Source organism: Protopterus annectens, chromosome 17.part0, assembly GCF_019279795.1.
Source record: "Protopterus annectens isolate FY-2018-M chromosome 17.part0, PAN1.0, whole genome shotgun sequence".
Taxonomy (NCBI): Eukaryota; Metazoa; Chordata; order Ceratodontiformes; family Protopteridae; genus Protopterus; species Protopterus annectens.
In genome coordinates, this window is record NC_056751.1 from 743770711 (window position 1) to 743798636 (window position 27926).

General features: G+C 45.3%; 1 protein-coding gene across 4 annotated transcripts in view; it reads left to right on the plus strand.

The window, feature by feature from the left end:
* The window catches only part of LOC122791636 (ubiquitin-conjugating enzyme E2 variant 2), a 540639-nt gene that overhangs the window by 454307 nt on the left and 58406 nt on the right, over positions 1 to 27926 (plus strand). The gene's annotated exons all lie outside the window — the stretch shown is intronic.

The window sequence follows — 27926 nt, forward strand, 5'->3', positions numbered from 1 at the left end:
CCTTTCTTAATTTTCCATAAGGATAGGGTATCTTTGCGTACTAATCCTTCCTTTATGCCTAAAGTGGTTTCTAGTGTGGCTTTAAACCAAAATATTCATTTGCCTACTTTTTATGCAAACCCCCAAAATAAAGGGGAAAAGATTTTGTACACTTTGGATATACACAGGCAGTTGCGATATTATTTGAGCAGAACTAAAGGATTCAGGCAGTCTCAGCAGTTATTTGTTTCTTTTGCTTTGAGTTCTCAGGGCAAGCCTGTGTCAAAACAAACTATTTCTAAGTGGATTGGGTTTTGTATTGCTTTCTGTTATTCCCATCATGGTAAGGAGATTCCAGCTGGGATTAGGCCTCATTCCACTAGGGCTACTGCCACTTCTACAGCTTTTTGAGGGGGTGGCAACTAAAGATATTTTGGAGGCAGCTACTTGGAGTTCAGTGCATACTTTCTCTAAGCATTACCACCTTCCACTTTACTCTAAATCTAGGGCTGGTTTTGCCACTGCAATTTTACAGGGCATTTTGGCAGCTCCTACTGCTTTATAGTTTTGCCATCCTCCCTTACCTCTGCTTTGGGATTCTACCCAAGTGTAAGGACTGCAGCAATGTGAGATGAAGAACATAGTACAGTTTTGTACCTACCATAAATGTAGATGTTCAAGATCCACATTGCTGCAGTCCAATTTACCTCCCTCCTTCCCTCTGTAGTTAGAGGCGGTTGTGTGGTTTGGGTTGTGAATATTGTGGATAGTGTATATATTGTACATATGATTAGTGCAAGGGTGGTTGGTTGTTTTTTGCTGTCTTTTGGTTTTGACCTTTCTTTTTAGGGTCTTCTGACATCTGGGGCAAGAAAAGACTGAGGATATGACGTCGGTCATGCGCATTTGTACCCTGACGTCCTGATGTCAGTCTTAAGCGCCTTGACCGACGTCAGCCTAATACTTTGATATTCGGGCCGACCGAGGACAGCGGACTACCCAAGTGTAAGGACTGCAGCAATGTGGATCTTCGAACATCTACATTTATGGTAGGTACAAAACTGTACTTTATGGTAAGATTTTGCACAACTATTCTGTCCTTGAGGTAAAAAGGGTGGTGGTGGTATGGATGAGCACTGTGCAGTTTGGACATTATTCCATTGTAATAATAATAATAAAGATTGATTTGTAGTTTCCTTTAGAATCTGCAACAACCTTGAGTTCGTACTCTGCTTTACACTTTCTAATCGTGTTCTTGCTGGCATGTTTCATTGTAGCCTTGAGGTAGGGAAATGGGGCTATCTTACAACTTTTCATTATTTTCTTCTTCGCTATACAGTTTAACAGTCCTGAGTTTGGAGAGGTTTATTCTCAAATTTACAGTTATATTTAGGGCCATAGCTCTCAAACTTAGTGCAAGAAATCTGACAAAGCCTAAAATAATTGGGGACAAAGGCCCAAACAATTGAGGCAAATTTTAAGTATTTTTATAAACATAGTAAGTTGTTAGAATAACAGGATGTGTGTTATCAAGCATTTTCTGAAGGGTATGAAGTCTGAAACTCAAATGTATGTAATTATTTAGTGACTTCAGTCCTCAATTACCAGAAAACTAAAGATTTTTATGAAGAACAGACCAAAAATATAAGGCACAAATCTGGACATTCTGCGAAAATCTGGACAGTTGAGAGGTATGTTTAGGCCAGATGTGTACTGACTTTTATTTGCAACTATTCTGGTGCTAGTAAAAGTCAGAGGTGAATGCAGCAGCCCTCTTAGTTGGATCCATTTCCAAGGGATTAGGGGGAATTTTTCAATTGTCCTTTGCAAAGAAAGTAATCTCAGTGTCTGTATAGTTGCTTAAGCTGTTAGAGCTGCTTTCTGATGTTCTTCATCTCACATTGCTGCAGTCATAACTTATGGGTAGTCCGCTGTCCCTCGGTCGGCCCGAATACCAAAGTATTAGGCTGACGTCGGTCATGGGCGCTCAGGTCTGACGTCAGAGCGTCAGGGTATTAAAGCGCATGACCGACGTCATATCCTCAGTCTTTTTTGCCGCATGGTCCTATGCAGAAGCAGCGTTTGCAAGTGCCGTTCGGCGTTCTGAAATTTTCGTATTCTGAGTTTCAGACCGAAACCAAGTTGGGCTAAGTACCCCGTTGGGGAATATTTTTGTTTTTTCTTGCCTCAGCTAATTCCGGATGTCAGAAAAAGTCCAGTCTAGTACCCTCTCAGGAAATGTGCTTTCTGGGTGTGAGACTGAATACAGCTTCCCAGATGGCCTTTTTGACCCCGGACAAGCAAAAGAACCTTACACTTTACTTCCATCAATTGTCTCTACGGTCCAGGCTGACTGCAAGGACAGTCCTTCAAGCCTTGGGGTTCATGGCATCTTGTATTCTGGTGCTTCCCAATGCCAAACTGCATATGAGGAAGCTACAATGGTATCTCAAAAATGTATGGACACAACACTACCAAGATCTGGACACTGTCATTCAAATAATACCTTGCATTCAAAAGGAATTTTTGCGGTGGGCTCAGGAATGTCACCTAAACAAGGGACTCTGTGACCCGACCAGAGGCGAGTCAGATTTTAACGACAGATGCCTCGGACAATGCTTGGGGAGCACACCTCAATGGAAAATGGGTTCAAGACACGTGGCCTGCCAGACTTCAACATGTGCATATCAACTTGAAGGAGATGTTAGCAGTCCAATTTGCATTGATGGCTTTCAAGGATATACTTCACCCAGGGCAATTCAAACAGACAACACAACTGTCATGTGGTACATCAACAAGCAAGGGGGAACCCATTCGTACCCTCTTTGCAGGCAAGCTATGATTTTGTGGGAGACTGCACTCAGTTTACACCTCAATCTTCAGGCAAAGTTTCTACCAGGAGCACAGAACTCCTTAGCAGATGTTTTGAGCAGACAGATAGTGGATCCCCACGAGTGGAAATTGGATCCTCATGTATTTCGAAAATTGACAGTGATATGGGGAACTCCAGACATAGATCTGTTCGCTTCTCCAATAAATTTCCAGTTGCCAAAGTTTTGCACAAAAATGTTTCATCCCACAGCTTGGAAAGTGGATGCTCTATCATTCAGTTGGAGCAATCTTCACGTTTATGCCTTTCCGCCTCTGCCTCTCCTCCCCAAGGTACTCTTGAAGGTCAGACAAGACAAGCCCTCCATGATTCTAATAGCTCCAGATTGGCCTCGACAGCACTGGTACCCTCTGCTGAGGAGTTTAGTACGGGATCCTCCATGGCCTTTGCCTTGATTCCGCACCTTTGTCTCAGGAGGGCAATCATTTCCTCAATGTCAGGATTCAGTCCCTGCATCTAACAGCCTGGCATATTCTGTTCTAGAACCTGGAGGGTCGCAGCTTCCACAACAAGTTTTGAAGGTTATTTTGGAGGCCAGAAGGCCTAGTACAAGGAAAGTTTATGCTGATAAATGGAGGAGATTTTTAATTTGGAGCAAAACAAAGAGCTTTGATGTTTCCAGGCCTGATTTAAGTGTTTCTCTTCAATATCTTACAGAATTATTAGACAAGGGTCTGTCTTTCTCCTCTATAAAAGTTCATGCTGCAGCCATTTCTGCTCACTATGACTGTGACCCACCATTATTCTCTCATCCTTTGTTTAAGCAATTTCTTAGAGGGGCAAAGAACATAAGACCCCCACGTAGAGCTCCTACTCCTGCCTGGGATCTCAATTTTGTGTTGGAAAAACTTACTTTACCTCCTTTTGAACCTGTTTTTGTCTTGGAAGACTGCTTTTTTGTTGGCCATTACGTCTGCTAGAAGGGTTTCTGAATTACCGGCTCTAATGGCAGTTGAACCCTTCCTAATTTTTCATAAGGATAGGGTATCTCTGCGTACTAACCCTACTTTTATGCCTAAAGTGGTTTCCAATGTGGCCTTGAACCAATCAATTCATTTGCCTACTTTTTATGCAGATCCCCAAAGTAAAGGGGAGAAAATTTTGCACACTTTGGATATTCACTGGCAGTTGCGTTATTATTTGAGCAAGACTAAAGGGTTCAGACAGTCTCAGCAGTTGTTTGTTTCTTTTGCTTTGGGTTCTCAGGGGAAACCTGTTTCAAAACAAACTATTTCTAAGTGGATTGGCCTTTGTATTGCCTTTTGTTGTTCTCATCATGGTAAGGAGATTCCGGCTGGAATCAGACCTCACTCCACTAGGGCTACTGCCACTTCTGCTTTTTTAAGGGGAGTGGCTACTAAAGATATTTTGGAAGCAGCTACTTGGAGTTCAGTGCACACTTTTTCTAAACATTACCATCTTCCTCTTTATTCCAAATCTAGGGCTGGATTTGCCACTGCAGTCTTACAGGGCATTTTGGCAGCTCCCAATGCTTTATGATTTTGCCAGCCTCCCTTTACCTCTGCTTTGGGATTCTACCCATAAGTTATGACTGCAGCAATGTGAGATGAAGAACATAGTACAGTTTTGTACCTACCATAAATGTAGATGTTCGAAGATCCACATTGCTGCAGTCCAATTTTCCCTCCCTCCTTCCCCTCTGTAGTTTGGAATGGTTGTATGGTTTGGGTTGTAGCTGTCTTTTGGGAAGTATTCCATTTTTTGGCTATGGCCTTTCTTTTTAGGGCCTTCTGACATCTGGGGCAAGAAAAGACTGAGGATATGACGTCGGTCATGCACTTTAATACCCTGACGCTCTGACGTCAGATCTGAGCGCCCATGACCGATGTCAGCCTAATACTTTGGTATTCGGGCCGACCGAGGGACAGCGGACTACCCATAAGTTATGACTGCAGCAATGTGGATCTTCGAACGTCTACATTTATGGTAGGTACAAAACTGTACTTTTTACCTGTTCTGTTTTCTGTTTTGAGAAATCTCTTTGGCCTTATGTGTTTGCTGTGTGTGGCAGATATACTTAAATTACCCAGGCTGCACATTTCACGTGCTTTTTTATTTGTTTCTTGAGTTATATTTAAATACACAGTTTATCTGTGGCCTTGTCTTTTCTTATAAGACTCATGGCCTGCAAAAGCTGTGAGCACTGTTGATGACTCCCTGCCGCCCCATTCCTAGATCTGCTTTGTAAGTGTGGCGATTTTTAACCTGCCCATCCTTACATCCTTAAATTGAACTTTGCATGCTTCTCCCTTTCTGTACTGCCATTAAAACTTGCCTTTCCTTGTGCGTATTTTGGAAAAAGTACATTTTGCATGTATTGAGCGTACGTTTGGCTTTTTTTGCGCCACTGTTTATCAGCCATAATTTTAATAAAGTCCCTTCTGGCTTCCAAAGGTGCCAGAAATGCGGACACAAATTTTCTATGTCCAATTCGTATTTGTGTGTGCATTGCTTGGGCCCTGTTCACCTTCAAGAGGACTGTGCTATATGTCATGGTTTCGGTCACAGGGCCCTATTGCAAAGAAAAAATTAATTTTGAAGGGTATGATTCCATCAGCCTTCCGTGAGGCTATATCTGTCTCAGAAAAGGCCAAGAGCAAGTCTTCCCTTCTTCCTCCACCAAGACATTTGAGAAATCAAAAAAGAGAAGTTTGCTTTCTACTCCCTTAGCACCATCTTCCAGAAAGATCAAGGTCCTCTGTTCCTTTAGAATCTTTGGAACCAAATGACTTTGTAACCAAAACTGCAGTCCCGAAGTGATCTACAGAACTGAGACTATCTAAACCTTCAACACCTAAGATGTCGGTGCAGGAATATCCTGAATCTTTCACACCGAAATTACTGGTGCAGTTATTTCCATCATTCCTGACTATCTTGGCATCAAGTGAGCATTTCGAGGAGCCATCCATTATGGTTCTCCCAAGAATGTTATATTCTCCATCTGACGGTTTTCCAGGAAGATTGCCTTCACTCTTTCTGGAAAGGCCAAAGTCACCCTTCATCCTTTTCTACCTGTTCCACCAGAAGCTAAACTGAGGATGATGTGGAGAGGCTGGTGAACAAGTTTGGGTGAGAGGATTATCCGGTACCCCTTCGATGTCCTTCAAGGATGCATCTGCAGTCCTTACAAATGGGTTGTCCTGTCGTCAGGCAGCCCTTCGGTCGGCCGGATTCCAAAGTCTGGGTCTGGCCTCGGCTGGTGTCGCACTTCACCCGACGTCATAGCTGCAGTTATTCGGGTATAAAGGCATCAGCCGACGCCATTTTCCTCAGTCTTTCTTGCCACGTGGCGCCTGAAGCAGAAGCTGTTCGCAAGTGCCGGTCTGTCAGAACCAGAGATTACTACTACCGAATACTACTTCGAAGACTTCTAAAAAGCTAAGTACCCCGTTGGGGACTCTTTCTTGCCTCAGCCGATGTCAGAAAAAGTGAATAACTGTTTAACTTATGGGAAACAAATGCCTCATAAAGATTTCCACTCTTACTTCTTACCTTGTTTAGGCCCAGACCACGACGTAGCAGCTTGTCTAGCCTGTGGTTCTTTTAACCGACGGACGCTTAGACATCGGTCGGAATTTGCTGAACAGTTTTTCTGCTCTGATTTTGCTTATATTATGCCGTTGGATCCTCCGACTTCACAAATATCCAAAAAACGCAAGGAAAAGGACCGACACTCGCGGTCCGCGGTTTCGGCCGAAACCGCGGTTAAGCCAACCGCGAGTGTCTCGGTTTCGGCTGAAACCGAGCAAGCGGTTCTTCCTTCAGCCGAAAACATGCCTTCTACCGAGGCCTCTTCTAACCTGGTGGAATCGGCATCTGAAATCCAACCTGCAGTTGCGGTTTCTCTGGAATTATCTGACACTATTCCCTTGGATATTTCCACCCCTGCACGTGGAGCTGCTAGGCCTCCTGCAGCCATGTCCATTAAGGCCTTTGCCAGGGCTAAAGCTACAAAAACTGTGCCTGTTAAGACCCCCTCTCACAGGCCCAGCTCCAGTACCCAAATGCTTTCTCTGGCAGAGGATCTCATTTCTTTAATCCGGGGATCCCAGACTCATCCAGACAGGGCCTCTCATCCACCTCCAGAGAAGAGGCCTAGAGCAGAGCCCCCTGAGCCAGTGTCCACAGATGATTCCTCTGATGATACAGATAATACAGACCCTCCAGAGGCTCCTTATTCCCCTTACGAAGACTCTGATGCTGAAGAGTCCATTCCTTCGGCCTCTCCACCTGAGGAATTTTTCTTTGGGGAAACCTTGCATGCTATGAGGGAACAATTTCAGTGGCAGGGCCAAGATTTCTCAGACTCCAGGAAAAGGCTTAGAACCTTTCTGCATTTACCACAACATAGGCCTTTAGCTATACCTCCAGTTCTTTCTGTTGTAGATGATGCATTTAATGATGCTTGTACTGCTCCTGATTCATTACCTCCGGCGCCTGCTAAGCCCGATAGGTTCTACAGGGTCCCGGACACACATCACCATCTATACAAGGCTCCTTTGCAGATCCCGAGACTATCTCCCAGGGGCCTAAGGCTGTAGCAACTACCTCTGCTAAAAATCCCCTCCCCTCTGAAAGGGAATCCAGGTCCTTAGAGAGATGGGGTAAAAAAGTTTACACTTCTGCTACTCTGTCAGCTAGGGCCTTGAACTGTCAATTTCATATGATCCAATATCAAGAATTTATGCTAGACCAGTTAACTAAAACTGTCCTCTGATGAACCTTTTGATAAGAAGTATGTTCAGGAAATGGTACATAACATTCAGCAAGTTAGTAACCATTCTTTAAAATGCGGCTATGATGCACTGGAGGCTTCCTTTAGATCAGTCATGACTGGCACAGTTATCAGAAGGCATGCATGGTTGAAAGAGCAGGCCTTACCGGACCATGTCAAATCAAAACTATTAGATGCTCCCATGGACAAGGCCAATTTATTTGGTTCTCCTGCACAACAGGTACTGAAGAAGATGGAAGAGAAGGCAAAATCTGTACAAACAGTGAAAGATTTCTTACAGGTCCAGCCTCCAAGGTTTAGCAGGAATTGGCCCTCCAAAACTGGTCCTTTCCAGACTCCTCTAAAGCACAGAGAGGCAGGAATAGGCGTTCAAGAGGCAGAAACCAATCCAGGGGTGCCTACAGGGGACGCCAGTGGCAGGGTAACAACCAGCGAGGCACAGACGCAGCCACCACCACTGCAACAGGACAATCACAGTGACTTGGCTCTGGCACCGCCTACCAGGGAACAACTAGAAGCACCCTTAGGCGGAAAACTAGCTTTATTTTCAAAAAACTGGCATTACATCACAAGGGACAAGTGGATTTTGCAAACTATTCACCAAGGTTACAGGTTTCATTTCCATACTCTACCAGGAAAGAGAGGAATGCCAAACCTACCTCCGAATCAAAAGGCAGAAGCTCTAAAACAAGTAAACCAAAGAGAGCTGTGGAAAAGGTACCATCTATGGAACAAGGAAAGGGATTTTACTCCAGACTCTTCCTGGTACCAAGAAAGGAGAGCAAATGGAGGCCTATTCTCGACCTGTCCGCATTAAACACATTCCTCATTGTTCCAAAATTCAAAATGCTGACTCTACAGCAGCTTCTTCCCATGCTGGGCAAGGAGTCTTCGCTGGTAACTCTAGATCTCAAGGAGGCATACCTGCACGTCCCCATACGACCAATTTGCTGAAGATACCTCAGATTTCTTGCAGGATCAGAGCATTATCAATTCTCAGCATTGCCCTTTGGCTTATCTACTGCGCCCAGAGTGTTCACGAAATGCCTGGCATCAGTAATTGCGCATTGCAGGCTTCAGGGAATCCAAATTTACTCCTACCTGGACGACTGCCTGATACAAGCGGACAACAAAAACAAGCTCACAGTAGACTTACAAAGAGTCATTTACCTGCTACAAGGCCTGGGATATACAGTCAATATAAAAAAGTCAAGGCTGATACCATCCCAAAGAATAACCTTTTTGAGTGCAGATCTGGACACATCAAAAGAAATGGCATTCCTAACTGCAGAAAAGCAAGAGCAACTACCTCTCTACTTCTTGGCATTAACAAAGCAGAACCATCTAACAGCAAGAAAAGTACTACAAGCCCTGGGCTTCATGGCATCCTGCATAATACTGGTCCCTCATGCCAGACTACATATGAGAAAGCTACAGTGGTACCTAAAGAATTTATGGTCTCAACACAAGCACAGCCTAGAAACCAAAATTCCAATAATACCATGCCTGAAGCAAGAGTTCCTATGGTGGGCACAGGCCTGTCAATCAAACACAGGATTGCCCTTCTACAGCATTCAACCAAGCCAAACCAACACAACGGACGCCTCCGACCTCGGTTGGGGGGCACACATGCTGGACAAGTGCATACAAGGCTTATGGACTCAAGACCAGCTGCACCCGCACATAAATCTAAAGGAAATGCTGGCAGTAAAAATGGCAATCCAGACATTCAGACCATTTCTCCGAGAAGGTCAATTGATAAGGACAGACAACACCACAGTTATGTGGTACATCAACAAACAGGGAGGCACACATTCATATCCTCTATGCCGGATGGCACTGGACCTATGGAATGTGGCTCTGAGCTACAACATTCAGTTACAAGCAATTTTTGTACCGGGAAAAGAAAACATTCTAGCACATACTAAGCAGGACTTCCACAGATGCCCACGAATGGATGCTGCATCCGGACATCTTCAAAGCCATTACAAAGAAATGGGGACTGCCAGAAATGGACTTATTTGCATCCCCACGCAATCACCAGCTAAAGAAATTCTGCACAAGGACGTACCACCCACTTGCTTGGAAGGTGGACTCCCTATCTTTCAGTTGGAAAAACCTGACAGCATATGCATTCCCACCACTTCCTTTGATGCACAAAGTGCTATTGAAAATCAAAGAGGACCATCCAAGGATCATTCTGATAGCTCCAGACTGGCCAAGGCAACATTGGTACCCATTACTAAGGAGCATGTCTCGGGAACAAATATGGGCACTACCCCTAGTTCCACTGCTGTTAACACAGAACAACTACAACATTCTGCATCCAAACCTGAAAACTCTGCAGCTGACTGCCTGGAACATTACATAAGATCAATTAACCCAAATTTATCCCAAAGGGTTAAAGACATTATCCTTGAGGCTCGCAGACCCTCAACAAGAAAAAATTATGCAGCAAAATGGAAAAGATATCTCATTTGGAGTACTGCAAAGGGAGAAGATGTGTCACTGGTAAACATAGCCAACATCCTGGAATACTTGGCAGAGCTCTTCCACACAGGCCTGTCCTATTCTTCCATCAAGATACATGCATCAGCTATTTCGGCAGAATACAGAGTGGATCCTCCTGTCTTCTCACATCCTCTGCTCGGGCAGTTTCTGAGAGGAATTAAAAATGTAAAACCTCCTAGGAAACCACCATTGCCAGCATGGGACTTGAACTTTGTGCTAGAAAAATTGACACTTCCTCCTTTCGAACCAGCAGCAACAGCAGACTTACATTACTTATCATGGAAGACTGCTTTCCTGCTGGCAATCACTTCAGCAAGAAGGGTATCTGAACTACAGGCATTAATGGCAGTGCAACCCTTCCTTATCTTCCATCAAGATAGTGTCCATGAGAACAAATCCTACATTTATGCCTAAGGTGGTATCCAGTGTGTCTTTAAATCAGGCTATCCACCTACCTACATTCTTCCCCAACCCACAGAACAGGGGAGAAAGACTGTTGCATACCTTGGATGTACATAGACAGTTACGCTACTACCTGGACAGGACCAAGGGCAATAGAACAACTGACCAGCTACTGGTAGCATATGCAACAGGAAGGGAAGGAAAAGCAATTTCAAAACAGACAATCTCCAAGTGGATAGGAAATTGCATTAGATTTTGTTACTCCTATCATGGAAAGAAAACTCCAGAGAACATCAGGCCTCTCTACAAGGGCTACAGCCACTAGCGTCGGCTGATGCCTTTATACCCGAATAACTGCAGCTATGACGTCGGGTGAAGTACGACACCAGCCGAGGCCAGACCCAGACTTTGGAATCCGGCCGACCGAAGGGCTGCCTGACAACAGGACAACCCATTTGTAAGGACTGCAGATGCATTCCTATCGGACATCTACATTTATGGTAGGTACAAAACTGTACTTTTCCAGCCCCCATGAGTACAGGAGCCTTCTTTCCTTGACACCACTAGATGTTCTTCGTGTTTCACTGTTGCAGTCATTACATTTGGGTTATCCCTGCCAGGGTAGCCCTCTGCTGGCCCGAATACCAAAGGCTTAGTATTTCTGCGTCGGTTGCTGTCGCTTGAGGACTGGCATAAGGTCATCAGTAGTATAAAGTAAGGCAGCCGACGCCATTACATCAGTGATTTGCCATGAAGCCCGAAGCAGAAGCAGTTCGCATGAGTGCAGGTTGGCCACTACCTGAGTTTTCGTCTCCAAACTGAAGTTGAAGTCTTTTAAAGCTAAGTACCCCATTGGGGATCCTTTTTTCTTGCACTAAGCGGTGTCAGAAAAAGTTAACAATTGCCTCTCCTGTGGAAAACAAATACCACACAGAGACTTCCACTCTTACTGCGTCACTTGTTTAGGCCCAGACCATGATGTCCCCCGTTGTCGCTTCTGTGCTTTCAGTGCTAGAACTATCCATTGTCTGGCCCTTATTGTAGCCAGATATTTTCGTTTACATTCTTCGAATTCTGATATGGCTTCAGTAAGCCATCCAACAGCAGACCTTCCGAAAAAAAGTAAAGATTGCACAGGTCCAAACCTACCGAAGATGCTTCCGTTAAGCTAGCCATCAGTCCTCTGGAACTCAGTGAGGCGCTTTCGCAGCCCCTAATGCCCGCTTCTGTTGATTCACAGGCCGCTACCAAGACCCATTCGGAGTCTGGTATGCAGCAAAACTCTTCTTCGACTAAGGATCCTGCGGTCGTCTCTACCTTGATTGGGTCCGGAGCCGCTGATTAGGCACCGGCTTCCGAGGAAGTCTTTCGCACTACCACATCTTGACACAAACAGTCTTCTTTCGCGACTACCATTCTTTCAAAAACTACCGAGTTTCTTAAGCCCAGGGTTTGAACCACACCCAAGAAACCGACCCACTCTCAGGCGCCTGCTACATTCCCTACATCTCAAATGCTTAAAATGGTGGAAGGACCTTATGCTGATCAGGGGAAGCCAAGCTACCCCCTGAAAAAGGAAGAGAGATCTGTCCCCTGTAGTTTTGTCTGAACAAGAGTCAGATGAATCTGATGCATCTGACTATGAAGACATGCAACCCCTCTCCACATAATGAGGCTTCTGATCCAGAGGACTCAATTCCTTCAGTGGATTCTGATCAAGAGGACTCCATTCCTTTAGCCTCTTCCCCCATAGGATTATCCTTTGGGGGAAACCCTGCATACTTTAATGGAGCATTTCCAGTGGGAGAGTCAGGACTCCCCTCAGTCTAAAAAGCTACTCTGAGAATTCTTAGATCTTCCGCAACACAGACTCTTGGCCATCCCCCCAGTCCTGGATGTTGTGGATGATGTTTTCCTTGAATCCAGCTTGACTCCTGATGCCCTACCTCCTGCTCCCAGAAAACTAGACAGATACTATAGAGTCCCTAAATCATGCAAATAACTTTTTAAAAATCTAGCTGCTGGCCCTGAGGTCATTTCTCAAGGGCCAAAAGGGATTAAAGCAACCTCTGCTAAGAATCCCACACCCTCAGACAGGGATTCCCGAGCATTGGACAGATGGGGTAAAAAAGTATATACCTCAGCTACTCTTGCTATCAGGGCACTAAATTGTCAGTTCCATATGCTGAAATTTCAGCAACATACCCTGGAACACCTTAAACAAAAAATGTCTTCCCTTCCTGCTTGGACAGAATCAAAAGATTTACAAGATGTAATGCATTCTGCAAGCCAAGTAACTAAACACACTTTGCACTGTGGTTTTGATGCATTAGAAGCTTCTTGCAGGGCAGCAGTCACTGGTTCTCTCATTAGAAGACATGCATGGCTTAAGGAACAACCCCTGCCAGACCATTTCAAATCTAAATTGTTGGATACCCCCTTGCACAAAGAACTTATTTGGCACTTAGGCAGAAGAGGTCTTAAAGATGGAAGAAAAAGCAAAATCTATGCAAACAGTTAAGGATTTCTTACAAGTCCAGCCCCCTAAGTTCAGTGGCATTGTCCCACCAAGCACTGGTCCTTTCCTGCTCCAAGTAACCTAGCCTAGGCCCCGTGGAAACAGACCACCCAGACAGCAGCCCCAGTGAATGCAGAGATCTAAGCAGTGGACTACCTCCACTTCAATACCAGGGAATTCTAAACCACCCCCTTATGGTAAGAACTCACAATGACTCACCTTCTCCCCCCCACCCACCTTCACTTTACCTGTAGGAGGAAAACTCTCATTTCGCTCAAGCACCTGGGCCACCATAACCAAGGACAAATGGGATGTTCATGTTTCACTGTTGCAGTCATCACATTTGGGTTCATGTTTCACTGTTGCAGTCATCACATTTGGGTTATCTGCCTGCAGGTAGCCCTCAGCTGGCCTGAGTAGCAGAGTCTTGGGATTTCTGCGTCGGATGCTGTCGCTTCTTCCATGACGTCGGGTATAAAATGTGCAGCCGATGCAATTACATCAGTCTTTCTTGCTGTGCGGTGCCTGAAGCAGAAGCAGTTTGCAAGTGCCGGTTGGCCGCCTCCTGAAATTTTCGTTTTTCGAGTTTCAGACCTGAAGTCTTTTAAAAGATAAGTACCCCATTGGGGATCCTTTTTTCTTGCTCTAACTGATGTCAGAAAAAATTAATAATTGCCTTGCCTGTGGAAAGCAAATACCTCAGAGATTTTCATTCTTACTGTATCACCTATTTTTGGCCCAGACCACGACATCTCTCGCTGTCAGTTTTGTGCCTTGTTCAATGCCCGAACTATTCATCGGGCTATTTTTGTTGCTAAATTCTTTTGCTCTCTATCTCCGTATTCCGAAATGGCTTCGATAAGCCATCCAACTACCGCTCCTCTGAAAAAAACATAAGGATAAAGACCGCATATGTCCAAAACTGCCGACGACGCTACCATTAAACTAGTCGCCAGTCCGCCGGTACTCAGTAAGGTGCTTTCTCTGCCCCCGATACCCGCTTCTACAGATTCGCAGGCCTCTAGTGAGACCCATTCGGAGTCCGGTTTGCCGTGAGATGCTTCTTCGACTATAGAACCTGTGGATGTCTCTACTTTGGATGGGTCTGGAGCTGCTGTGCAGGCACTGGCTTCTGAGGGTGTATTCAGGCCTTCCGATTTTCATATTAAACCGACGACTTCGTTTCAAATCAAAAATACCGAATTTCTCAGGCCTAAAGTTCGCACTACGCCTAGGAAACAGACGACCAAAGCGCATTCTCAGGCCCACATGCCACAAAATCAAATGCTTAGAATGGCTGAAAACCTTATTACTTTAATTAGGGGAAGTCAGCCTTCCCCCTCAAAAAGACCAAGAACTGATTATCTGAAGTTGTTAACTTCCTAATCATCACTGATGGGTTCGGTTCTGAGCCCTCAGAACTGAGTCGGCCTTGTACCAGGCCTGCGTGCACCAAAAATTCAAGCTAAGCTGCTACCCACAATGCCCTTTGCTCAGTTACCTCAGATCTTGTTTGCCGCGCAGCCATATAGCAGCGTTTCACTTAGCTCTCCAGTTAAGTGCTTTATTCAGATATATTTACTAGTTTTGAAAACGTTTTTCTCTTTTTGTAATATGTTATTGTTTTCTATATTGCTTCAGCTCTACCCACATGTATTTCTCTCTTACCATTGTTGGTAATTTCTTGGTATTTCTAACTTCTACCTTTGTGGTATCTTGTTACCATTGTTGGTATTTCCTTTCTCTCTCCATTTCCTCTCTCTCTCCCTTTTGTGCGAGTGTGTGTTTTGGGATGTCTGAAAAGAAGGGAACTACAAGGTTTAAACACTGCTCTTCTTGCAGTGGTAAACTACCGAATAGTGACCTCCAGGAAGAATGTGTGTACTGTTTGGGGGTTCCGCATTTGTCGGCGAAACCCCCATGTGATATTTGTGCTAGTTTCAGTCAGCGGGCATTGAATGAACGTCGTAACAAACTTATTTTAAAGGGCCTGCTTGCTTTGCCTTTTTTGGAGGCTATTTCTGCGACAGAGGTCTCAACCCCTCCGGACATGAAACGTCCTCGATCGGACCCCTCTTCACCGGCTCCGATATCTGTTCCGACTACCTCGGAACCGTTCCTGTCATCCACCCCTATAGTGACTTCAGCTCTGAGACCGTTCACAGCTCTGTCCATACTGTTATTACCTGCTGCAAAATTGGAATCATCGATGCTGTTCTGCGACACACCACGGACCCGATACTCATCCAATGTGGACCCGTTTGCCAGACAAGCCTGCAGCCCCTTTTTGGACCGGCCTGATTCTCCCTCAGGGGCATCGGTGAGATCCACCAGGAGCCTTTCCGAATTGGATGTGGTGCACCTTTTTGATCAGCTGCTTGACCGCCAGGGGAATTTCAAATCTGCCTAGACACTATCCCACTACTGGCTTTGGGTCTATTTCTCCAGCCACCCTTACTTACTCTCCTCCCTTGGATTCCTCAGTTCCAAGGGTTATCTATCCAACTTTTACTAGAGGAATTCCTTCCTCTGCGCCAACAACTCTGTCTGAGGGCCCGAGATCCCTTTGGGTGCTGGTTCCGTCGGAACCCAACCTTCCTCAATCTCATGCTTGGGGGGGTTGGAGCCTCCGGTTCCGGTGTCTGTTCCGACTGTTTTGTCGGCCCTGACTTTGAATCAGTCCAAAAAGAGACTCTGGGAACTTGCCTCAGTACAGGCCTCTAGCTTGTCCCTCCAGTTCTGGAAATTGTAGATGATGTCTTCGTGGAATCCAGCTTTACCCCTAATACTTTGCCTCCAGCTTTCAGGAAACCTGACGGGTACTATAGAGTACCTGACTCCCACAAATTCTTTTCTAAGAATCCTGCTGCGAATCCGGATTTCCCAGGGGCCTAAAGGCATTAAGGCTACAACAGCCAAAAACCCTACCCTTTCAGACAGGGATTCTAGGGCTTTAGACAGATGGGGTAAGAAGGTATACACCTCTGCTACAATTGTAATTAGGACTTTAAATTGCCAGTTTCATATGTTAAAGTATCAACATATAATATAACTAAGTAACAGAAAATTATGTTGATTCCTGATTGTGTAGAACATAAAGATTTGCAAGAGTTAATGCATTCTTCTAACTAAGTTGGTAAACGTACTTTGCAATGTGGTTTTGATGTCTTAGAAGCATCTTGCAGGGCTGCTGTCACTGAGTCTGTTCTTAGAAGGTGTGCTTGGCTTAAGGAACAAAACTTGCCAGACCATGTCAAAGCAAAATGACTAGATGCACCATTAAACCAAGAGCATCTTTTTGGCAATGAAGTCCTCAAAAGCATGGAGGAAAAAGCTAAATTTGTGCAAACTGTTTAAATATTTCTTACAAGTACAGCCACCTAGATTCAGTAGGCATTGGCATTCAAAAAAATGGTCTTTTCCAGTCTCTCTTGGGTCTTCTCAGTGCAAACCCAGGGGCAGCAGACCACCAAGGCTACAGTCTCAGGGTATGCACAGATCTAAGCAATGGAGTACACCCATATCCAAAACAGGGAGTAGTAAGCTGCCATCCTATGGTAAAATCTCACAATGACTTATCCTGAACTCTTCCAAGCCTTGCCCAAGTACTTGCACCTTTAGGAGGGAAACCGCCCTGCATGCCAAAAACTGGGAGTACATTACCCAGGACAGATGGGTTTTAAACATTGTTTCCCAGGGATAAAGATTCCATTTCACTCACTTCCCAACCCCAAGCAGATGGCCGACCCCGTCCCCGTCCCAAACCAGTGGGCAGAAATCCAAAAGCAAGTACTTTCTCTTCTCAGTATCAAGGCTATTCAACCTGTCCCAGCAGAACAAGGGGACAAGGCTTTTATTCCCGACTGATGTTCATCGTGCATACAGCTGCAGTCATAACAGATGGGTTTTCCTGCCATCAGACGGGTCCTCTGTCGGACGAATTCCAAAGTCTAGGTCCGGCATCGGTTGTTGTCGCTTCTTCCCTGACGTCAGTGCGACAGGGGTATAAAAGAACCAGCCGACGCCATTTTCTTCAGTCTTTCTTGCCGCGCGGTGCCCGAAGCAGAAGCAGTTTGCAAGTGCCGGTCGGCCAACTCCTGAGATTACGAATATCTGCAACAGAAGTCTTCTTGAAAGCTAAGTACCCTGTTGGGGAAACTTTTCTTGCCTCAGACCGATGTCAGACAAAGTTAATAATTGTATTTCATGTGGGAAGCAAATACCACATAAGGATTTTCATTCCCTCTGCATTCCTTGCTTAGGCTCAGAACACGACGTCTCGGCCTGTCGTTTTTGTGCTACATTCAACAAACGCACCATTAAGCGTCGGGCGGAGTTCGCCCAGCACTTTTTTGGCAAAAAATGTAACTACATAATGTCGTTGGATACTCAGACTCCAGTTTTGACTAAAAGACGCAAAGATAAGGACCGACGCACGAGGTCCGTGGCCTCTACCGACACCACGCCAAAGCTGACTACAGGTGGTCCGGTTCTCAGCGAGGTGCCTACGCAGCCCCTGACTACCGACGACACTTCATTGGCGGTGTCTTCTGTACCCGAGGTCGCAGGCTCTTCGGCCCACACCCCGACTACAGATACTGAAGTCACTCTTGGTGAAACACAGAGTTTAGACAGGTCTGCCTCCTCTCAAGGTGTCTTCAGGCCTTCCTCTTCTTTTTCCATCAAGGCTTTCACTAAGTCTGCCATGCATTCTAAAAAACAAACCCCACAGGGCCCTTCTCAAGGCCCCATGCCTAAAAAGCAGATGCTCAAAATGGCTGAGGACTTAATTTCTCTAATCAGGGGTACTCCCCCCCCCCCCCCTGGAAAAAAGGACCAGAGTGGAGGAAGAATCCCCCTCCTCGGACCAGGCTTCCATTTCAGAACATTCTAATGACCAGGAACATTCATACTCCCCTTTTGAAGATTCTGATGCAGAGGAGTCCATTCCCTCTGCCCCCCCCCCCCGGATTACTCTTTTGGGGAGACCTTGCATACCTTGAGGGAACACTTCCACTGGGAGTACTCAGACTCCAAGAAAAGGCTTAGGGATTTTCTCTTGCTCCCTCAGCATAGGCCTCTGGCTATACCCCCTGTCTTAGATATCCTTGATGATGTGTATTAGGAGTCCTGCCTTAACCCAGACTCTCTACCTCCAGCCCCAGTCAAGCCTGACAGGTATTACCGGGTTCCTGACTCACACCAATTCCTATACAAAAGCCATGCGGCTGACCCAGAAACCATCTCACAGGGCCCCAAGGGAATTAAGGCCTCCACTGCTAAAAATCCTTTACCTTCAGAGAGGGATTCCAGAGCTTTAGAAAGGTGGGGGAAAAAGGTATACACCTCGGCCACCTTATCCATGAGGGCGTTAAACTGCCAGTTCCATATGTTAAAGTACCAACAGTTTCTGTTATCACAGTTGAGAAGCAAAATGTCACAACCTGAACAACCAGATTTGAAGGAGTTGCAGGATTTGATACATAGTGCAGAACAAGTAGGTAAACATACCTTGCAATGTGGTTTTGATGCTTTAGAGGCCTCATGTAGAGCTGCTGTTACAGGATCAGTCATACGTAGACATGCTTGGCTCAAAGAGCAAACCTTACCAGATCATGTCAAAGCTAAATTACTGGATGCACCTCTGCAAAAAGATGTATTGTTTGGTGTTAAAGCTGAGGAGGTATTAAAGAAAATGGAGGAAAAGGCAAAATCAATGCAAACAGTGAAAGATTTCCTACAGGTACAACCTCCACGTTTCAGTAGAAATTGGCCTTCAAAAAATTGTTCCTTTCCAGCCACGGACAGACCCCAAAGAGGTAGATACAGGTGCCCGAGGGGTAGGGGGCAATCTCAAGGATTGTTTAGAGGCAGACAATGGCAAGCACCTACCCAAAGAGGTAGTGAGGATAGTTCACAGCCATTCAGAAAGCAGAACCAATGACTTTCCCCTTTGCATGCCAAGCAAGGCTCAAATGGCAGCACCTTTAGGCGGAAAACTGGCATTATTTTCAAAAAATTGGCATATTGTCACAAAAGACAAATGGATCCTGGACATTACAGACAGAGGCTACAGATTCCACTTTCACACCCTTCCAAAAATGAGAGGCATGCCAAACCTGCCACACAATCAAAGGGCAGAGGCACAAAAACAAATTTCAGATCTCATGGACATGAAAGCTATTCAAGAGGTACCTGCACAAGAACAGGGTCAAGGTTTTTATTCCAGACTATTCCTGGTACCAAGGAAGGGCAAAGATTGGAGACCTATTTTGGACCTAACCATCCTAAACACATTTTTACTCGTGCCAAAATTCAAGATGCTCACACTACAGCAGCTTCTTCCCATGCTGGGCAAGGAGTCTTGGCTGGTAACATTGGACCTCAAGGAGGCATACCTGCATGTCCCAATCAGACAAGATTGTAGAAGATACCTCAGATTTCTTGCAGGTTCAACACATTATCAATTCTCTGCATTGCCCTCTGGCTTATCTACTGCGCCCAGAGTGTTCACGAAATGCCTGGCATCAGTAATTGCCTACTGTAGACTGCAAGGGATACAAATATACCCATATTTGGACGACTGCCTGATCCAAGCGGACAGCAAGCGCATACTTCTGAAACATCTGGCTTTTGTAATAAGGTTGTTGAATTCCCTGGGATACACAGTCAACAAAAAGAAACCAAGGCTAATACCCTCTCAAACAATAATTTTCCTGGGTGCCAACTTGGATACAAACACCCAGATGGCCTACCTCACGCCAGAGAAACAAGGGCAACTAACTCAATACTTCAGAAAACTGGCAACTTTCACCAGGCTGACTGCAAGGAAAATCCTGCAGGCTCTGGGATTCATGGCATCTTGCATCCTACTAATCCCATGTGCAAAGCTGCATATGAGGAAACTTCAATGGTACCTGAAAAACCTATGGTCTCAGCACAGCCACAGCTTGGAAACAATAATACCACTAATTCCATGTCTTCAAAAGGAATTTCTGTGGTGGGCTCAAGCATGCCAAACAAACACAGGTCTCCCATTCTGCAAGCCTCAAAGTCAAACCATCACAACAGACGCCTTGGATTACGCCTGGGGGGGCGCACATGACAGATCGGTGCATTCAGGGCAGATGGTCCCAAAAGGAAAAGCACCTACACATCAATCAAAAGGAAATGCTAGCAGTAATAAATGCTGTTATAGCTTTCAAAGACCTGCTGCATCCAGGCCAGCTATTGATAAGGACAGACAACACCACAATAATGTGGTACATAAACAGGGAGGAACCCACTCATACCCCCTATGCAGGCTAGCCATGTCTCTTTGGAACATGGCTCTAGAATTGCAAATCGAGCTTCAAGCACAGTTCCTGCCAGGCAAGGAAAACACGCTGGCAGACAACCTAAGCAGAAATATGACAGATCCACACGAATGGAAGTTGCATCCTCAAGTTTTTTCAAAGATAATTCAAGCATGGGGAAGGCCAGACATTGATCTCTTTGCCTCCCACAGAAATCACCAATTGGCAAAATTCTGCTCAAGGACCTTTCATCCACAGGCCTGGAAAGTGGACGCACTCTTTCAGTTGGACAACAATGACAGTTTATGCCTTTCCACCTCTTCCTCTGCTGCCCAAAGTTCTATTAAAAACCAGAGCAGACCGACCAAAGATGATTCTCATCGACCAAAGATGATTCTCATCGTTCCAGACTGGCCAAGACAACACTGGTACCCACTCCTGAGGAGCCTAATGCATTCCCCACCATGGATCCTACCTCTAATGCCACTTCTACTGACTCAGCACAACTTCAAAACTCTTCACAGTCAGCTGAAAACACTCAATCTAGCCGCATGGAAGATTCCTTAAAATCACAACAGACCCTACTCTCCAAGGAGTTACAGGATGTCATTTTGGAGGCCAGAAGACCTTCTACTAGAAAAGCCTACTCCGCCAAATGGAAACGGTTTTGTGCTTGGAATGAGAAAAAGGGCCAGAACCCTGGAATACTGAATTTACCTCAAATATTACAGTACCTAGCTGAGATGCTAAGCAGTGGACTTTCATTCTCTTCCATCAAAATCCATGCCTCAGCCATTTCTGCAGAATACAACACTGATCCTCCTTTATTCTCTCACCCCCTCTTAAGGCAGTTCCTCAGAGGGGCTAAGAATATAAAACCCCCAAGGAAACAACCAGTACCTGCTTGGGATCTCAATTTCATTCTAGAGAAACTGACTTTGCCTCCTTTTGAGCCAGCTGCCTCAACAGAACTGCAATATTTGTCCTGGAAAACAGCCTTCCTGCTGGCTATCACCTCAGCTCGCAGGGTTTCGGAACTACAAGCCCTCATGGCTGTGCAGCCTTTCATCATTTTCCATCAGGACAGAGTTTCCTTACGAACCAATACTTCCTTTATGCCAAAGGTAGTATCCAGGGTAGCCTTGAATCAGGCTATCCACTTGCCTACCTTTTACCCCAATCCTCAAAACAAAGGGGAGAGACTACTACATTCCTCGGACATTCACAGACAATTACGTTATTATTTGGACAGAACAAAGCCTTTCAGAAAATCAGAGCAACTCTGTGTCCTATGCTACAGGGGCTCAAGGGAAGCCTATTTCCAAACAGACAATCTCAAAATGGATAGCCCACTGCATATGCTTTTGTTACTCTCTTCATGGTAAAACTGTACCTGCAGGCATCAAGTCTCACTCCACAAGGGCCACAGCTACCTCTGCAGCTTTCCTCAGGGGGGTTCCTACCAAAGATATTTTGGAAGCTGCCACTTGGAGTTCTGTGCATACTTTCTCCAAGCACTATCACCTGTCTTTATACTCCAAATCTAGAGCAGGTTTTGCCACTGCAGTTTTGCAGGGCATCCTGGCTCCTCGTAGTTCCACCTAGTGCCTACCACCCCTTTTTTAGCTTTGGTATTCTACCCATCTGTTATGACTGCAGCTGTATGCACAATGAACATAGTACAGATATTCTTCATCTCACATTGCTGCAGTCCTTACATATGGGTAGTCCGCTGTCCTCGGTCGGCCCGAATACCAAAGTATTAGGCTGACGTCGGTCATGGGCGCCTAGATCTGACATCAGAGCGTCAGGGTATAAAAGCGCATGACCGACGTCATATCCTCAGTCTTTTTTGCCGCATGGTCCGATGCAGAAGCAGCGTTTGCAAGTGCCATTCGGTGTTCTGAAATTTTCGTATTCTGAGTTTCAGACCGAAACCAAGTTGGGCTAAGTACCCCGTTGGGGAATATTTTTGTTTTTTCTTGCCTCAGCTAATTCCGGATGTCAGAAAAAGTGAATAATTGTATTTCTTGTGGGAAACAGATACCGCATAGGGATTACCACTCTCTTTGTATTCCTTGTTTGGGACCTGAGCACGACGTAGTCGGGTGTCGCTTTTGTGCTAGGTTTAATAAGCGCACCATTAAACGTAGGTTAGATTGCGCTAGGCTTGTCTTCGGTAAGCGGTGTAATTATAATATGCCGTCGGATCCTCCGACGCCCGCTACCACGAAGAAGCGCAAGGACAAATCATCCAGGCAGGATGAGTCGTCCGTTCCGGACGCCGGTTCTTTAGAAACTACGGTGGAATCTGGGGATCCAGCCGAGGTTTCAGTTGAGTCTCAGGGGGAGGCTTTAATTTTGCAAGATGTGGCCTCTCAGGAGTCAGGCCAGGCTGAGGGGGCCTCTCAGGTTGCTGTTCTCCCTTCCTTTCCTAAGGTGGTTAGGCCTTCTCCTTCTGTCTCTAGGGCTCCTTCCAAGAGCAGGCCTGGTTTGCCTTCCACGGGTGTCAGTCCTAGTTCTGCAGGTTCTGTGCCTAAAAAACACATGCTTAAAATGGCAGAAGATTTAATTTCTTTAATCAGAGGTTCTATGCCCCCTCCTGATAAGAGACCTAGGGTGGAGCCAGAGGTGGAAAGTTTGGAGCAGGCTTCAGATTATTCAGAGTCTTCGGCTGAAGACATTCAGGATTTTCCTCCTTATTCTGATTCAGATGCAGAGGATTCCACTCCTTCTGCTTCTCCTCCAGAGGATTTTTCTTTTTCAGAAACCCTGCATTCTATGAGGGAACATTTTAAATGGGAAGGTCAGGATTTCTCGGATTCCCGAAAGAGGCTTAGGGAATTTCTGTTTTTACCACAACATAGGCCCTTGGCTATACCTCCTGTTTTGGATGTTGTTCAAGACGTTTTCTCCGGGGCTTCCCTTAATCCAGACTCTCTGCCTCCTGCGCCAGTTAAGCCAGATAGGTATTACAGAGTACCTGAGGCTCAGAGTACCTGAGGCTCATAAATATCTGTATAAGAGTCCAAGGGCTGACCCAGAAACTATTAGCCAGGGACCTAAGGGAGTCAGGGCTTCTGTTGTAAAGAATCCAGTTCCTATAGATAAAGATGCTAGAGCTTTGGATAGATGGGGTAAGAAAGTTTATACCTCTTCCACTTTAGCAATGAGGGCTTTGAATTGCCAGTTTCATATGTTGAAGTATCAGAATTTTCTCCTTTCTCAACTAAAATCTAAAGTAGATGCTTTGGCAGAGGGCATAGAATGTAAAGAATTACAGGATTTGGTACATGCTTCTGAACAGGTGGGTAAGCATTCTTTGCAGTGTGGTTTCGATGCTTTACAGGCTTCTTCCAGGGTGGCTGCCATGGGTTCAGTTATTCAGCACGCCTGGCTTAAGGATCAGAATTTGTCAGAGCATGTTAAAACTAGAATTTTGGATGCTCCTTTACAGTCTGAAGTTTTGTTTGGTTCTCCTGTGGAGTCTGTCTTGAAGAAAATGGAAGACAAGGCTAAGTCTATGCAGACTGTTAAAGATTTTTTGCAGGTGCAGCCTCCTAAGTTTAGCAGGAATTGGCCTACTAAGGGATGGGCTTATCCTTCTTCTGATTTACAGTCTAGGGGTAGATCTAGACGTGGTAGGGGCAGAGCTCAGAGTTCTTTCAGGCCTAGAACATTGAGTTCACCTGCACAATCTACAGGTGAGGGCAGGGGCCAGTCCTTTTGTAAACAGGCCCAATGACCTGCATCTTCAGCTGCCAGATCCTTCCTGTCTGGCAGCTCCTTTGGGAGGAAAGTTGGCACTCTTCAAGCAAAACTGGCTTTTAATCACCCAGGACAAATGGGTGTTGGACATTATAGACCGAGGCTACAGGTTTTATTTCCATACAGTGCCTCCTTTCAAAGGCATGCCAGACGTTCCTCCTCAGCAAAAGGTAGAGGCTCACAATCAGATTTCTTTACTTCTTCAAATGGGGGCTATACAGCAGGTCCCTCTGTCAGAAGTGGGCCTAGGATTTTATTCTCGCCTGTTTCTAGTACCAAAGAAAGGAAACACTTGGAGGCCAATTTTGGATTTATCTATCCTCAACACATACCTGGACATTCCAAAATTCAAAATGTTGACGTTGCAACAACTTCTACCTCTGTTGGGAAAAGATCACTGGATGGTAACTCTGGATCTCAAAGAGGCTTATCTTCATGTTCCTATCAGGCCCAGTTGCAGGAGATACCTGCGTTTTCGGGCTGGGACTTTACATTATCAGTTCTCTGCATTGCCCTTTGGCTTATCTACTGCGCCCAGGGTGTTCACAAAGGTTCTGGCTCCAGTGATAGCCTTCTTACGGTTAAGAGGAATACAAATGTATCCTTATTTGGACGATTGCCTGATTCTGGCTCAAGACAAGTACAAACTTCTTCATCATCTACAGTATGTGATGGCAGTGTTAAGGTGCCTAGGGTATTCTGTGAACGAAACAAAGTCCAGTCTAGTACCCTCTCAGGAAATGTGCTTTCTGGGTGTGAGACTGAATACAGCTTCCCAGATGGCCTTTTTGACCCCGGACAAGCAAAAGAACCTTACACTTTACTTCCATCAATTGTCTCTACGGTCCAGGCTGACTGCAAGGACAGTCCTTCAAGCCTTGGGGTTCATGGCATCTTGTATTCTGGTGCTTCCCAATGCCAAACTGCATATGAGGAAGCTACAATGGTATCTCAAAAATGTATGGACACAGCACTGCCAAGATCTGGACACTGTCATTCAAATAATACCTTGCATTCAAAAGGAATTTTTATGGTGGGCTCAGGAATGTCACCTAAACAAGGGACTCTCTGTGACCCGACCAGAGGCGAGTCAGATTTTAACGACAGATGCCTCGGACAAGGCTTGGGAGCACACCTCAATGGAAAATGGGTGCAAGACACGTGGCCTGCCAGACTTCAACATTTACATATCAACTTGAAGGAGATGTTAGCAGTCCAATTTGCATTGATGGCTTTCAAGGATTTACTTCACCCAGGGCAAGTGTTGATTCTAACAGACAACACAACTGTCATGTGGTACATCAACAAGCAAGGGGGAACCCATTCGTACCCTCTTTGCAGGCAAGCAATGATTTTGTGGGAGACTGCTCTCAGTTTACACCTCAATCTTCAGGCAAGGTTTCTACCAGGAGCACAGAACTCCTTAGCAGATGTTTTGAGCAGACAGATAGTGGATCCCCACGAGTGGAAATTGAGTGGAAATTGGATCCTCATGTATTTCGAAAATTGACAGCGATATGGGGAACTCCAGACATAGATCTGTTCGCTTCTCCACTAAATTTCCAGTTGCCAAAGTTTTGCACAAAAATGTTTCATCCCACATCTTGGAAAGTGGATGCTCTATCATTCAGTTGGAGCAATCTTCACGTCTATGCCTTTCCGCCTCTGCCTCTCCTCCCCAAGGTACTCTTGAAGGTCAGACAGGACAAAGCCCTCCATGATTCTAATAGCTCCAGATTGGCCTCGACAGCACTGGTACCCTCTGCTGAGGAGTTTAGTACAGGAACCTCCATGGCCTTTGCCTTCGATTCCACACCTTTTGTCTCAGGAGGGCAATCATTTCCTCAATGTCAGGATTCAGTCCCTGCATCTAACAGCCTGGCATATTCTGTTCTAGAACCTGGAGGGCCGCAGCTTCCACAACAAGTTTTGAATGTTATTTTGGAGGCCAGAAGGCCTAGTACAAGGAAAGTTTATGCTGGTAAATGGAGGAGATTTTTAATTTGGAGCAAAACAAAGAGCTTTGATGTTTCCAGGCCTGATTTAAGTGTTTCTCTTCAATATCTTACAGAATTATTAGACAAGGGTTTGTCTTTCTTCTCTGTAAAGGTTCATGCTGCAGCTATTTCTGCTCACTATGACTGTGACCCTCCATTATTCTCTCATCCTTTGTTTAAGCAGTTTCTTAGGGGGGCAAAGAACATAAGACCCCCACGTAGAGCTCCTACTCCTGCCTGGGATCTCAATTCTGTGTTGGAAAAACTTACTTTACCTCCTTTTGAGCCTGCAGCTACTGCTGAGTTAAAGTTTTTGTCTTGGAAGACTGCTTTTTTGTTGGCCATTACGTCTGCTAGAAGGGTTTCTGAATTACAGGCTCTTATGGCAGTTGAACCCTTCCTAATTTTTCATAAGGATAGGGTATCTCTGCGTACTAATCCTACTTTTATGCCTAAAGTGGTTTCAAAGGTGGCCTTGAACCAATCAATTCATTTGCCTACTTTTTATGCAGATCCCCAAAATAAAGGGGAGAAAATTTTGCACACTTTGGATATTCACAGGCAGTTGCGTTATTATTTGAGCAGGACTAAAGGGTTCAGACAGTCTCAGCAGTTGTTTTTCTTTTGCTTTAGGTTCTCGGGGGAAACCCGTTTCAAAACAAACTATTTCTAAGTGGATTGGGTTTTGTATTGCTTTTTGTTATTCTCATCATGATAAGGAGGTTCCGCTGGAATCAGACCTCACTCCACTAGGGCTACTGCCACTTCTACAGCTTTTTAAGGGGAGTAGCTACTAAAGATATTTTGGAAGCAGCTACTTGGAGTTCAGTGCATACTTTTTCTAAACACTACCACCTTCCTCTTTATTCCAAATCTAGAGCTGGATTTGCCACTGCAATCTTACAGGGCATTTTGGCAGCTCCCAATGCTTTATAATTTTGCCAACCTCCCTTTACCTCTGCTTTGGGATTCTACCCGTATGTAAAGACTGCAGCAATGTGAGATGAAGAACATAGTACAGTTTTGTACCTACCATAAATGTAGATGTTCAAAGATCCACATTGCTGCAGTCCAATTTACCCTCCCTCCTTCCCCTCTGTAGTTTGGAATGGTTGTATGGTTTGGGTGGTAGCTGTTATTTGTACATGCCTTTTGGGAAGTATTCTATTTTTGGCTGTGGCCTTTCTTTTTAGGGCCTTCTGACATCTGGGGCAAGAAAAGACTGAGGATATGGCGTCGGTCATGCGCTTTTATACCCTGACGCTCTGATGTCAGATCTAGGCGCCCATGACCGACGTCAGCCTAATACTTTGGTATTCGGGCCGACCGAGGACAGCGGACTACCCATATGTAAGGACTGCAGCAATGTGGATCTTCGAACATCTACATTTATGGTAGGTACAAAACTGTACTTTTTGTACCTACCATAAATGTAGATGTTCGAGTGCTAATACAGCTGCAGTCCAGGTTTCCCTCCCTCCTTCCCTCTGGAACAGGCCTAATGGCTAACACCTCCTCATACAACCTGATTGGGGTATTCTTTTATGGTGTATTTGCTTGCAACTACTTGTTTTTGATTATACTGCATTGCATTATTACATAAATTTATGTATTGCCTTCCTTCTGGGGGCACCTGACATCTGGGGCAAGAAAAACTGAAGAAAATGGCGTCGGCTGATTCTTTTATACCCCTGTCGCACTGACGTCAGGGAAGAAGCGACGACAACCGACGCCGGACCTAGACTTTGGAATTCGGCCGACCGAGGACCCGCCTGACGGCAGGAAAACCCATCTGTTATGACTGCAGCTG